Source organism: Lathyrus oleraceus, chromosome 2 (assembly GCF_024323335.1).
Source record: "Lathyrus oleraceus cultivar Zhongwan6 chromosome 2, CAAS_Psat_ZW6_1.0, whole genome shotgun sequence".
In the NCBI taxonomy this organism is placed as follows: Eukaryota; Viridiplantae; Streptophyta; class Magnoliopsida; order Fabales; family Fabaceae; genus Lathyrus; species Lathyrus oleraceus.
Window position 1 is genome coordinate 202,788,960 of NC_066580.1, and position 10,447 is coordinate 202,799,406.

The window sequence follows — 10,447 nt, forward strand, 5'->3', positions numbered from 1 at the left end:
TCACATTTTGCAAATTTCTGCCAAATCCTTAAAAGAACTCGAGTAACCTTTGGTTCCTTCATCATCTAACCCACATTTGGGAGTCCTTTGAAGCATCATTTACCAACTGAAAGTGCAGCTCGAGCTCTGTTTCTTCAAGATCACTTCCATGGCAAAACACGATTTGGACATTTTCATGCATAGCTGAGCAAAAGGGCATCAAGCATCCATCATTATACACCATTGTCTTCATCTGTTTCGAGCTGTATCACACAAACAACCATTGTTCAACACTTTTCTTCAAAATCAAGTAAGTAATCGACCTCCACCATTTGCCAAATCGTGCTATGTTTATGAAAGGTCTTTGCATGCTGATTCTAATATGCTATGCCTTGCTTGAAATGGTTGTGTTATGATGGAGAAATCTGAATTTATATTTGTGTGTTCAAAATTATTTTCCATCGATTTGCTCATATGTTGTTGATTCAATGAAAACCACTGTTGGATTTATGTTGCTTGATGTTTATTGATGCTATTAGTATGGTTGATTTTGATTTCTGGGCATATGAAAATTTCGAATGCATGGTGATGATGAATGTATGCTGCTGCTCTTTAAACCCTAGAACTCTGCCCAGAAATTCTCATGATTGTTTGGTTTGTTGTTTTATGATGTGCTTGCATGAAGAGCATTCTTAATTGCCATGCTGTGTGATTGATGCCATTCGAATTTTGATTGAATGATGAACATTGATGATGAAGCCATGCTGTTAAACCCTAGGGTTTTAGAACCCAGAACTTTGAACCCTCATTGGCCACGGTACTGTTCCATTGGCCATCAGCCAATGAGAACATTTCGTTCTCCATGCCAAAACGCAGAGTTTTGGATAAGTGATGCGCTATTTACAACATTGCCATCGGTCAACCGAGTTTGACCATTCTTCCATGCTTTTTGCTCATGTTTGCTTCAATTATTCACCAATCTTGCAAAATTCATAACATCTTCATTATTCATCCAAAAATTCTGAAATTTTTTGCACAATGTTCACAAGAATGTCTAGTATTTTATTGTGATTTTTAATTAATTTTTGGTTGGCTGGATTTTAAATTGCATGAGGTTTCTTGTCATGTATGCCTAATTGATACCTTTGGCCAAAACCTTTGTGAAATGATGAGAATGTATCCAATGCCCCTGAGATTTTTTGTGGAGAAACTAGACTCATTTATCTTTGTTTTGATGTAGAGTTTGTGCATTTATAATTTGTGGTTTGTGTGATATGATTTTTTGAAGTTAAAGGTTACATTTGGTGTCACAACATGAGTGTGCATTTTCATGAATTTTGTTAACTTGCTTCCTTTCATCCAATTGACCCCAAATTTTGCATGAATGTTCTTTCACATGTCTAGTTGGTGTATGAATTTTCCTGGAATTAATTGTGCTGTTTTCCATTTGTTTATGAATTTTCTTCCCTGCCTAGTCAATTGTTGACTTTATGTGATACATGATGCCAAATCCTTTGTGAAATTCTCACATCATATTGTATGATCATGAAATTTCATATGTGCACACTATACATCTTGAGCTTTGCATTGGTGTTAATCTCATTCATTTCTCATCTGTTTTCAATTTGATATGATTTTTTGAAGTTGACCCATGTTTGTTGACCTCCATTGTGCATGCTTAAATTTGGTTTGACTTCTTGATTTTAATTGAGTGCCTTCCTCTCATCCAAATGCAATGAAATTTGACATGCTTGCCATGCTAGATGTTAGGATTGAATGTGATTTATTTGATAATTTTTGGGATTGTTTGGGTTGACTTTTGAATGAAGTCTTGCTGTTGACTTCTATATGCTTCCTTTGCCATGCTTTGCATTCTTTTGTGTATGAAATGACAATGATGCATGATTTGATTGTGAATCCAATTGAGGTAGCTTCTTAAATGTTTGAACATGAATTGGGTTGACTTTTCTTTGCTGTTTTGACCTTTTCTTTCATCTTTGACCCTAGGCTAGTCCTAGTGGTCTTTTGAGCTTACAATTGAGTTAATGTTTCAGGTTAAGCACCAATGCCTCAAAGATCATTCAAATTTGATTGAGCTGGATTATATATATCATGTGCTATCCCTTGTTTTGTAGGTGTGACTCATATAGTTGAGTCTTGTGCTTTGCACATTGGTCCCTCTGTGGTTGACTGTTGTTTATCCATTCCTTTTGTTTTAAACTGTTGAACTGTTTACTAATTGGTTTGACTTTTTCAGGTACTTTAGTTGCTTAAGTTCTTTGAACTTGCTTGCTTTGCTATTTAGCAATTGCTTTTGAGGTATAATTACTCTCTCTTCATGTAGTCTGGAGACCCGGTCTATTATTTGACCGGGCAAACTGTCTGAAGTCCTCCTTAAGAGGCAATGCCTGTGTGTGTTTAAAATTGTCCCAAGCAGGAAAAGTCCTCATTTGAGGCAATTGGTGGAAGGTTGGGATAAGCAATCTATCCCCCACTATTCAGTGTGTCCTCTCTTTGCTCCCATTACATGGTTGAAGCATTGAGATAAAAACCCAAGATCTAATCGAGTCAATAATGGGGAAAGAGTTCCATCTTTCTGAACTCCCCCACTTTCTATTATTTGATGCTCTCTCAGACCTGAGATAGAAGCAATGAGGCACACCCCTCATCTCCTATTCATCTGCTTCACCTTAGCCTCTCAATGGCAAGGTTAAGAGCGACTTTTACCCATTACAGTGGACTTTCAAAGTCAAACCCTCTTGTGTGAGCCCCCCTTTGTTTGGCTATAGAGTGTGCTGTTTGATATTCATTGATTGATTGATTGCTTCATGTGCACTTGTTCGCCTGTATGTTATGCATTTATCATCATCATCAATTGCCATTAGCGCATAATCATATCATTTGTCTGTGTGACATTTATTATTGTTGTTTGCCCATTGAGGACAATTGTAAGTCCATTGCTTTTGGCATTTGCTCCTGTGATATGGAAGGATAGAGTGTAAGACCTCATTGGTCACTCATATCTTCTGTTTTATCTGTTTGTATGTGAGGATACAGTTATAAGTCCCTGTAAGTTGGCATCTGTTTTCCTGTGATCATAAGTTGGTTTATCTGTTTCTCTGTGAGGAAGCAACTGTAAGTCCCTGCAAGTTGGCATTTGCTCTCCTATGATCACATGTTGTTTTGTTTGTTTGTATGTGAGGATACAACTGTAAGTCCCTGCAAGTTGGCATTTGTTTTCCTAGGATCATACTGTGTATGCTAGAGTAAGTCCAGACAGATTGGCATCTAACATCCATGTTTTGCTTTCTCTGTTTATGTGAGGATACAGTTATAAGTCCCTGTAAGTTGGCATTTGCTTTCCTGTGATCATTTGTTGCTTTTGTTCTTGTATGTGAGGATCCACTGTAAGTCCCTGTAATATGGCATTGGTATTCCTATGATCATATGTGGAGTTAACCTAAGTCCAGACAGATTGGCAGTTGACTTTCCATTTCTCATCTTTGTTTTTCTTTTGAGGAGATTAGTGTAAGTCCATTGAGTGGCATCTGATATCCATTTCTGTTTTAGGAGACTGGTGTAAATCCATCTATTGGTATCCGGTATCCGCTTTTATTTCTTTGCCTGTGGAGATTAGTGTAAGTCCATAGAGTGGCCTCTGATATCCCGTTTTGTTTTAGGAGATTGGTATAAGACCATTGATTGGCATCCGGTATCCGCCTTTCTTTGCTTTGTTTGTTTATTATTATCCATTGCTATTCCAAAGGACACACTTGAATCATCCTCTATATGATCTCAAGAAGTGAACCTTCTAAGAAGTTTTACAATCCCATCCTCATCCATTCATCATTCATTATGTCCTAGACTCTTTTCACACTTTATCTTTCAAATTTGACATAAGTGTTGTGCAAACATCTTCATGTTTTCAAACTAAAAACCTGGACTCAAGTCCTTGACTTTTTCAAACTTCATTTCATAATACTTCTTCGAATTAATCTTAATCATACTTTGACTTCATTTTCATAATCACAATCAATTAACTTCACTCATTCACTTGTTTTGGCTTTGTCCATTGTTAATCTTTCCACATTAGCCATAGGTTTCAATTATCTTTGTGGTTGATGTAAATCTTGCCTATCCTTAGTGAGTCGACAGTAAGACTTCCGTACTGAAAACAGGGCTAACCCCTCTAGTACGTCGAAGCTATCCTCGCATGGTGGATGTTGTTTCTTGGTCGAGTTTTCTCCCATTGATAATGAAAAGCCTCAGTGCTTGTGTTTAAAACTGAATCCACCCACTTTTGGAAATCTTTTAGCCGAACTACGGCGTTTTGATCCTTACCTTTGATGGAAGGTACGTAGGCAGCGGGTTCATCCGTTCAAACCCAAATAACTAACTTGTACATTCTTTTCTCATCATCCCAATCATGTTTGCACAATGCTTATGTCATAACAAATAACAATTTTTACAACAAGTGTGAAAAGGGCTCCCTAGGAGTACCTAGGACGTAGTGGGTGCCTAACACCTTCCCATTGCGTAATTTACCCCTTACCCAGAATCTCTGATCTTTTTATTAGTTTTCTACGTGTAAAACTTCTTAGGCTTTTGTTCGCTTTTTAGCCAGTCCTTTGGATAAATAAAAGTGCGGTGGCGACTCGAAATTTCAATGTATCTCTTAGCTTATGGTTTAATCGATAGATCATATAGCGACGAATACACCGCTACACCCGATTGTCGAGACCATTATCCGCCTTAGGATGACCTGATTAGAATTCACATGTGAGGGGAGGGTTGATTCTTACAGATGCATGTTCTGATGGTGATTCTCTGATGGTGACTTTGGTTCAGTCGGATTATGGATATTTATTTCCGAGACGCCGGAGTTCTGTCCGTGGTATTTATCAGTGGGGATCCATTTATTTCAGGATTCCCTGGGTTGGTACAGATGATCATGTTGTTATCAGATAAGTGAATTTCCAGTGATGATGGTGGTATATCCTTCAGTTCCGTTTATTTCGGAACTCCCGGGTTGGATTTATGGTTACATATTCCTTCAGATGGTTGTGATCAGTTCACAAACCAGGGTTTCAGTGCAGTGGATGTTCAGATGACTTGGAGGATGGCACAGTGCATTGCATTCATACATCAGCATCATTCACATTTTTCATTTATCTGCATCTAACTCATGTTTATCCATATGCAGGGTACATTCTTGATTGAGATCCTGGTTGAGAGACTCCTTTTCTCCAGACATGAGGACCGGCTTGAAGAATGATGTTGTCTATAGTTTTTTCAATCCAGAGATTGATGTGTTGAAAGAGATGATAACATTGATTACACCTGACCATGTGGGGATGTTCCGTGAGACTTATGGTGGTATTCTGAAGTTGGTTTTCAGGATTACAGATGATGACAGGAGTGCCATCCATACTCTTCTCCAGTTTTATGACCCTGGTTTGAGATGTTTCGTCTTCCCGGATTACTTGTTGGGACCTTTGATGGAGGACTATGCCAGTATCCTGGGTATTCAGATTAGAGACCAGATTCCATTCTATGTCACTAAGGATGAACCTGATGTTGCCAAGATTTCTCGTGCTCTTTATTTGAGCCCAGAGGTGACTAAGGGGGGTTTGAAGGAGAAGGGAAAGTTGCCCGGTTTTCACTTGAGTTTCTTGGAGGCCAAAGCCAAGGAGCATGCTGTTGTGGGTGATTGGAGGGCCGTTTGTGCTTTGATTGCTGTAAGCGTTTATGGAATCATCCTGTTCCCTAATCAGAAGAACTTTGTGGACATTAATGCCATCTGGGTGTTTGTGCAGAGGAATCCTATTCCTACCTTGGTTGGGGATGTCTATTACTCGGTCCATAATCGGAACGAGAAGAGGCGTGGTGGATTGATCAGATGTTGTGCTCCACTGTTGTACAAATGGTTCATGGGATATTTGCCTTCCAGAGGTGCTTTTGTCTTTCTTGACCATGCGGTGAATTGGGCGACCAAGTTGATGGGTTTGCGAGCCAAGGACATAGCTTGGACGCACAATGGTGTGGCTGGACGAGACTTCATTTACAGTTGTGGGAGCTTTCCTAATGTGCCTCTCATAGGAGTTCAGGGTTGCATTAATTACAACCTGACGCTTCTTAGGAGGCAAATGGGGTTTGCTATGGAGGTTCCTCCTCTCGAGTGCGAGATTCAAGAGTCTTTTTACTTCCCGACTGAGGGTAATCTGACACAGTTGAGGCAAGTGTCCGAAGCATGGCGTAACATTCATAGAAAGGGTAAGGTTCCTTTTGGTAGGGTTAATAGCAGGTCTTTTCCTCTGTTTGATGATTGGCTCAGAAAGAGGATTGAGCTCACGCATCTACCATTTCCTGGGGGTGATCCTTGGTGTCCGTTGATTGAGGGGCCACGATCTTCTGTCAGTATGGAGGAGTTACTTGAGATGAAGGAGGCTAGAGATCAGCTGCAAGCAGAGAAGACTGAGTTGGAGATGAGTGTTGCTAGAATTCAAATTGCTAATCAAGAAATCAAAGGGAAAATAGAAGATCAGGATAAGAGACATGCTCTGGAGGTGAAGCGCTTTGAGATAGACACCGCTTATTACCGCAAGATCAGCCAAGCGTTAGAGTCATCTACGAAGGAGCACGACATCACCAAGGAGAAGTTGGCTAGAGCTTTGAGGGTTATTGAAGATGAGAAGAGGAGGCAGGTCCTTGTGAAGACTCAGAAGGAAGCCAAAGTCAAAGTCCTTATCGCCGAGTGGGAAGCAAAGCTGAAGGTTAAGGAAGAAGAGAACGTGAAGGTTATTGCTGAGAGAGATCACTATCTTGCTGAGAGGGACCATTATTTCCGACAGATGAAGATTCACCAGAAGGAGGTGGGAAGACTGCAGCAGGAGAACACTGAGCTCAGGTTCGCCGTGAAGTTTACCAAGATGGTTGATGATGCAGAGCCGTCTGTGGGACCTTCTTCAGTGTAGACTTTTGTTGTTATTGTGTTGGATTACCGTCAGGCATGTTGACGGAATTCACTTGCTTGTATTTTCTTTTTGATTCTGGAGAATTGTAATTTGATTTGTATCAGCCTGATGTATGACTCTTGCACGTATGGTGCACTTTTGATATACAATGGTTATTATCATTCAGTGATTGATCTTCAAGCTTTATTTGTTTTTTCGGCACACTCACATGGCACACACATGGTCGGGTGATATCTTTGCTGAATCATAATTCTCTACTTTGTATGGCAAAACCAGATGATTGATGTTAGAATGTTGCTGTCAAATTATTATCTGTCTTGATGAAACCAGGATCGAAAGACAGAGTGTTCCTCATATGGATAGACATTGCATTCATGCATGAATCATAATAACTTGTCTTCTATTTTGCAGGTGTCAGTTTCTAACGTGCTTGATTGTTTCAGGAATCATTGCTCGCGCACGTAGAATCATTCCTTTGCACGTAGCACGTCCACACAGATACCCTACCAGGCGCAACAAATCCAAGCTGATGGATCTACCCAACGCAGATATTCTCGAGTTGAAGGAGAAAATGGGTGAGCTGATAAATGTTATGCAAGGGCTTGCTCTGGGACAGAAAGCACTTGCTGATAAGGTGGAAAAGCTTGAGCGGGCTTCGGCTGCCAACAGTGGTAATAATCAGGAGGGTGTGTCCAATAATGGTCTGGGTGGTTCTAGGGATGGAGGAGATCTCAGAAAGAAGACTATTGCTAGGGTGGTGATCAATAATGGTGGTGGTTTTGGTGCTGCTACAGGCGGTGGACCAGGCCCGGTGGGCAACAACCTGAAGGATAGTCTGTTTCCTCCTTTCTTTGGGGCTGAGGAGGATAGAGAGGAAGACCAGTTCTCCGTGCTGAATGAACAGTTTGGTCAATACGGTGTCCAACCACCCAACAAAGAGATTCAGGTGCTGGCGGAGAAGATCAGGGCTCTAGAAAGTTATGCTACTCCGGGGGTTGTTAATATGTCAAACATGGGGCTAGTTGAGGGGATTGTGATCCCGCAAAAGTTTAAAGCGCCTGCGTTTGATAAATACAATGGGAGTTCTTGCCCGGAAACTCATCTCCAGGCTTTCGTCCGAAAGATTTCTACTTATACAATGGACCAGAAGCTCTGGATGTACTTCTTCCAAGACAGTCTGTCTGGTGGGTCTTTGGAGTGGTATACCAAGCTGAGGTCATCTGATGTCAAGAGATGGCAGGATCTCGGAGATGCGTTCTTTAAATAGTACCAATTTAATGCTGACATGGCTCCTAGCCGTACCCAATTGCAGGGTATGTCTCAGAAGCCTAGTGAAGGGTTTAAAGAGTACGCGTAGAGATGGAGGAAGTTGGCGGCCAGAGTTCAACCTCCATTGGTAGACCGGGAGATGTCTGATCTGTTTATGGGTACCCTTCAGGGGACGTTTGCAGAAAGAATGGTGGGATGCCCGGTTACCAACTTTGCTGATATTGTGGTGGCTGGGGAAAGAATAGAGAGCTGGGAAAGATACAGGGTAACGCTTCGTCGTCTGGATCGAAGAAGCCCTTTGGTAATGGCCAGCGTAAGAAGGAGGGTGATACAAGTGTTGTGTATACCCAGAGGGGACAAGGTAGGGATCGTTACTACCAGCACACTGCTGCGGTAACAATTCCTGCTGATAATCAACAGCAACAACAACAACCGCAACAACAACGACAGCCATTTCAACAGAGACCGCAGAGGGCCGGGTATCAAGTAAGAGGACGAATGAATGATCGTCAATTTGATAGACCATCTGTGACCTACTCGTTCTTGCTGAAGAAGTTGAAGGACTTGGGGTTGGTCCAGCTGAGGACGTTGGCTCCGTTGAGACCCGATCAGAGGCCTGCCAGTTATGATGAAAATGCTAAATGTGAATTCCACTCTGGTGCCCCAGGACACAATGTGGAGAATTGTAAAGCTTTTAAGCATGTTGTCCAGGACCTGGTGGATTCTAAGGCTATCGATTTTGCACCATCTCCGAATGTGAACGCTAACCCCATGCTTGCGCATGGTCAAATGGGGGTGAATGCAATTTCTGAGGATGGGAGGACGATTGGGCTGATGAATGTGGACCAGTTGAAGACTCCATTGGCTGAGGTCAAGAGGCAACTATTGAAGAATGGGGTCTTCCCGGGTTGTGATGACTGTTGTGCTGCGTGCACCGTGTCTCCTAATGGGTGTGTTTTATTGAGGGAGGCTGTCCAGAAGCTGATGGATGAAGGAAGCCTCAGATTTGAGAAGGTTGATTTGGAGAGGGAGGAAATCTCCACCATAACCATCTACTTTGATCCGGTCGATTTGTCAGCGCTGGAAGATGCGGCTCCAGTTACCATCACGGTACCTGGGCCTATTCCTTATGACAACGATGATGCTGTGCCATGGGATTATGGTGGAGAGGTATACTGTAATAGGGAGAAACAGGAAGAACAGGCTGTAGGTGAAACCACCGTTTCAAAGGTGGATAATGCCGGACCTAGTGGTTTCACTCGCAGTGGAAGGTTGTTTGCACCTGATGCGTTGAGGAGTGGGGAAGGAGAAAAAGAAAAGAAAGATAAGGCCGAGGCTTTAGCCAGGGCAAGAGGGAAGCAGGTGGTAAGCGAGGGTACTCCTGTGGTGACACCGGCGCCTGGTGGGTCGGAGAGAGAACTTGATGATGAAGCTGAAGAATTTTTGAGGATCATCAAGAAGTCAGAGTACAAGCTTGTTGACCATCTGCAGCAGACGGCATCCAAAATCTCAATCTTATCTCTGCTATTGAGCTCCGAGGGGCATAGAGAGGCTTTGTTGAAAATACTGAAGAGAGCCTATGTTCCTCAGGAGATAACGATTAATCAGCTAGAGACAGTGGTGTCTAATGTTAATGCCAGCCATGGGCTGGGTTTTACTGATCTTGATTTGACGGTTGATGGGCGTAATCATAATAGGGTTTTATACATTGCGATGGAGTGTAAAGGAGCGGTGCTTTCGCACGTGTTGGTGGATACCGGCTCATCACTCAATGTGTTGCCTAAGAAGGCCCTGGCGAAGTTGGACTGTGAAGGGTTGATCTTGAGGCCCACTGACCTGGTTGTTAGAGCCTTTGATGGTTCAAAAAGGGTTGTGTTTAGGGAAGTGGAGCTCCCTGTGAAGATCGGGCCCGAGGTGTTTAAGTATGTATTCTATGTCATGGATATTCAGCCGGCATACAGTTGCCTGTTGGGTCGCCCATGGATACACGCTGCTGGGGCAGTGACTTCGACTTTGCACCAGAAACTGAAGTATATCTGGGACGGGCAGGTCGTCACAGTTTGTGGGGAAGAAGATATCTTCGTCAGCCACTTATCATCGTTCAAATATGTTGAAATGGACGGTGAAATTGTTGAAACGCCAAGTCAAGCATTCGAAACCGTCAAGGTGGAGAATGCCCTTTTTGCTAAAGAGGAGAAGAAACCGTCCATTTCTTTGTACAAGCT